This window comes from Diaphorina citri, unplaced genomic scaffold, assembly GCF_000475195.1.
Source record: "Diaphorina citri unplaced genomic scaffold, Diaci psyllid genome assembly version 1.1 scaffold120, whole genome shotgun sequence".
Lineage (NCBI taxonomy): Eukaryota > Metazoa > Arthropoda > Insecta > Hemiptera > Psyllidae > Diaphorina > Diaphorina citri.
In genome coordinates, this window is record NW_007377557.1 from 42511 (window position 1) to 47282 (window position 4772).

Consider the following 4772-nt stretch of genomic DNA (forward strand, 5'->3'; position numbering starts at 1 on the left):
CAGAGTACTTAGGTAAATACCTATACCTAATTAGGTGAATACCATTGGTAGTGCAAACTTTCATAAACTATTCCACTTATCCTGATATAGGATAAGCTACTTGTGGGAACTACTGCATACCTACAGAGTACTTAGGTAAATACCTATACCTAATTAGGTGAATACCTTCATAATAATAAAATTAATGATTAATCTAATAATTGACACTTTGATTGATTAAGGACTTACTATTGACATTGCTGACATCTAAAGAAACAAAGTTATTGACAGTACCAACAACTTAAGAAGGTCTATTGTAGATGATGGACAGTAAGTATACCTACCTACCGAAAATCCCAACAACTGAACTTCAATATGTAGGTACCGACAATACCGATAGTAAGTTCCAACAACTGAAAGGACAGTAATTAACAGTTATAGGCGCTGGCAACTAAACAGAAAGAACAGTTTTTAACAGTAGGTACCTACTTCAAATGAATAAGTAATCTAAAATAACATCAACTTGCTATTGGCAGTACTGGCCATCAACCTCTACCGGCTTTTATTGGCATCATCAACTAACTACCTATGACAATATTATGACTGTTATTTTCAAGTTTATGACAACATACCTAATAATAAAATTAATGATTAATCTAATAATTGACACTTTGATTGATTAAGGACTTACTATTGACATTGCTGACATCTAAAGAAACAAAGTTATTGACAGTACCAACAACTTAAGAAGGTCTATTGTAGATGATGGACAGTAAGTATACCTACCTACCGAAAATCCCAACAACTGAAATTATTTATTAATCTAATAATTGACACTTTGATTGACTTGGTACCTATTGACATTGCTGACATCTAAAGAAACAGAGTTATTGACAGTACCAACAACTTAAGAAGGTCCATTGTAGATGATGGACAGTAAGTATAACCAGGTACCTACCGAAAATCCCAACAACTGAACTTCAATATGTAGGTACCGACAATACCGATGGTAAGTTCCAACAACTGAAAGGACAGTAATTACCAGTTATAGGCGCTGGCAACTAAACAGAAAGAACAGTTTTTAACAGTAGGTACCTACTTCAAATGAATAAGTTTAGTAATCTAAAATAATATCAACTTGCTATTGGCAGTGCTGACCATCAACCTCTACCGGCTTTTATTGGCATCATCAACTAACTACCTATGACAATATTATGACTGTTATTTTCAAGTTTATGACATAGAAATAGAATATTATATGTATGTGGACTTATTAAGAGTACCTACCATTAGTACCAACTTCTCTCATTCTCATTTATCTTAACTATATTATCATTTATATTGAATAGTGTATTGAATAGTGTATTGAATAGGTACCAATGTACCAACACTGTTCAGACCAGATAACAGATGTTAGTATGTAGGACACAAATTTTATTGACCTACAAACAGACATCACCCATCAAACTTTTCTAAATTGTTGTTTTTATTTCGTGATTATTCTTTGCTTCTTTCTTTACCTCTTCTTTGGCTGATCTAATTTATTGATAGAATGGTATTCCCCAATTTCAAAATGTGAGTATACCTATTACCTACTTAAACAATTTCCTTTAGGTGCTTTAGATTTTATTCTAATGTCTCTAATGACGACATTAGATAACAGTAGGTTTTTCCCCCCTTTCCTGATTCTTATGTCTTATCACTGAGGAGGGGTGATTGTACTCTGAGTCTGTTACATGTTAGTATCTCCTTAGATGACATAGGTACATTATTATGAGGGGGTTTACAGAAACCTGCTGCTATATACAATGATATACGTATCAGGATCTGGATTTTACTTCAGTGTGAAGTGTCACTCAATGGAATCCAAGTGACGAGTCATCAAACCGACTAGAAGTACCTAGACACTGAAACTTCTGAAAACGAAGAAGATTAATGATCTTTTATAAAATCATTCAGAAACAGGAACAATGGAAAAACCTTTATTTAAGTAGATAGGTACCTAATTCATTTTGAGTCCAAGATTTTTCGGTCTTGGCCATATAAACTCAGTGGAGGTTAATATGTTCAAAATCTCAATAAGAATTTAGAATCCTCAAATGATAAGTTATTAAGGGCTTGGAATTGGAAAAGCTTAATTACCTAACTTAATATTTGATATCGCATTTAAGAAGCACGGTTAAAAAGACATTTTGTTTCCCTATGATGTGGTCGCAGGTTTTGAGGAATCTACTAGGTGAAAGACTTTATAGACATCCTATATAAAAACTATGTATACTATAAAACTATGTAGGTATGTACCTACTATCTATTGTAAATAGCTAACCTATCTTAACTTCAGCATACCAATAATATTATTGTTCAAATTATTAATAGGTAGGCGAAAAGCAAAAGAACCATTGACGTAACATGGATATGGTGCATCTGCGGATTCGTTGTGAAGCCAAAGATTTTTCTCGAGAAGTAATTATAGGACAATTCCATGGCAGTAATAGTAATAATGATGATGATAATAATTTTCAGCAGAGATTATCTATTAGAATTCGTTAGATAATAATAATAATTGCAACTTTCAAGTTAGCTCGCTCTCTCTCTCCCCCCTTTCTTTCTTTTACCTACATTCACCCTACTAAAGTTCGTTTTCGTAAACACTGTCCAGGAACTTTTTCTAATTCCTAGATCCAGAATCCAGGAACTCCGTTTTAGGAAATCAAGACAACCTTGATAAGATAAGAACATGCTTCAAAATCGGATAACTGTCAAATTACCCCACGCATCTATGTGCGATTGAGTTTGTTTTCTTGTAAATTTTCAACAAGAAACATAATGGTGATTACCTTACGCTTACGACCAGGAAGTAAACCAAATGAGGAACACGTCTGGATTCTAGATCACATTTGGTGACGGTGTAGACAGCGTGGTAATGTCAAATTACCCCACGCATTTTTTGTGCGATTGAGTTTGTTTTCTTGTAAATTTTCAACAAGAAACATACCTAATGGTGATTATCTTACGCTTACGACCAGGAAGTAAACCAAATGAGGAACAAGTCTGGATTCTAGATCACATTTGGTGACGGTGTAGACAGCGTGGTAATTGTACCTAATGATCATAGTAGGTACAACAATGAAAACATTAAATCTAATCAAGTCTAACACTCTAACGAATCAAATATGGTTGTACCATTGAACTTGAACTTGTATTAAATGAGCATTATGACAATAATAACAACTATGAACGCGTATGTAATGAAGTATTTGCCACCAATAATATGATAAATGATACAGACAAGGAAAGAGATATGGAAGTGCCCGAACATGAGAGAATAGTGTGTCTTTCTCTTTCTTTCTATCAAACTATACCATAGCAAGGTCAAGGATTTCCACCACAGAAAAGTACCCTAAGAATGAATCTGAATATTCTGAATAAAGTCAGTTCAGTCTCAAAGTTTCGCTGATCTAGTCAGGATCACTAGAAAGAAAATATTTATTTTTTTAGTGATTTGACATTAACGAATTATTTAAATTTAAATCATAAAAATAAAATTAATTTTATGTTGTGATTTGTGTTTTTTCAGTGAAATTCGATAATATTTTATTTATTTTGGGTGTAAAATTTAGAAATATTAGGTAAGTTTTTGATTTACCTATATTTTATGTTTAATTAAATTGATTAAATTTTTAGCTTATTGTATTTACGCCTTGTTGTGGGAACTTACTTCTAGGAATAAATTTAATAAAAGCCGTAAAGGGTCATTCTTAGAAAAATGGGAATAATCCTCCTAGAATTACTAAATTTATTGAGTTTTTCTCAGCATAAAATTACACATTTTTCACAGCATGACTGTATAGACAAACTACCTACAGGAAAAACCTACCTAATTGTGATGAATTACTGAAAGCTCACTACAATCACAGAATATTAAATCGCAGGCAAACCAATTAGTTTTGCGATACACATTTTTCAACCCTGCATTCGCTTTTCCTAATACCTACTCACATGATCCAAGTTTTCATCTTTGCACCACATTTTCAACATTTTCTGAAGTACCTTTTGTGTTTATTTTCTTCCTATTAAAAGTCGGCTGTAATTAGCTAATAGAGATTTTATTTTCTTCTGGAATTCGGAAACTTTTGAAAAAGGGTAAAGCAGTGATTCGGGTTACTTTAGGCACTCTAGAGCGGCCCTGAGCCATCTTTGGAGAATGGCCCTCAAACAAAATTAAAGTATCAACGCTGGTTTATGGATAAACATTAGTCCACAGTAAAGATCAGCGAATAGATAAGAGAGATTACAATCATATATAGTAGAGATATCATCAGTGTTCCTAATTTGGCTAGTTCCGTTGTTCCTATCATTATCAAGTTTGCAAGAAATGTTCAAATTCCCATGTTCTCCGTCTAAGCTTCCCGCGGGTCGTGACGTCATAAAAGCCAAAAAGGGTCATTCTTAGAAAAATGGGAATAATCCTCCTAGAATTACTAAATTTATTGAGTTTTTCTCAGCATAAAATTACACATTTTTCAACCCTGCATTCGCTTTTCCTAATACCTACTCACATGATCCAAGTTTTCATCTTTGCACCACATTTTCAACATTTTCTGAAGTACCTTTTGTGTTTATTTTCTTCCTATTAAAAGTCGGCTGTAATTAGCTAATAGAGATTTTATTTTCTTCTGGAATTCGGAAACTTTTGAAAAAGGGTAAAGCAGTGATTCGGGTTACTTTAGGCACTCTAGAGCGGCCCTGAGCCATCTTTGGAGAATGGCCCTCAAACAAAATTAAAGTATCAA

General features: G+C 33.4%; 1 protein-coding gene across 1 annotated transcript in view; it reads left to right on the forward strand.

Moving 5' to 3' along the window:
- Window positions 1-1446: 1446 nt before the first annotated feature.
- The window catches only part of LOC103524793, a 49554-nt gene continuing 46228 nt past the window's right edge, over window positions 1447-4772 (forward strand). The window contains exon 1 of the mRNA XM_017449744.2: window positions 1447-1554. The gene's annotated coding sequence lies outside the window, so the exon portion shown is untranslated. The remainder of the gene's footprint in view (window positions 1555-4772) is intronic.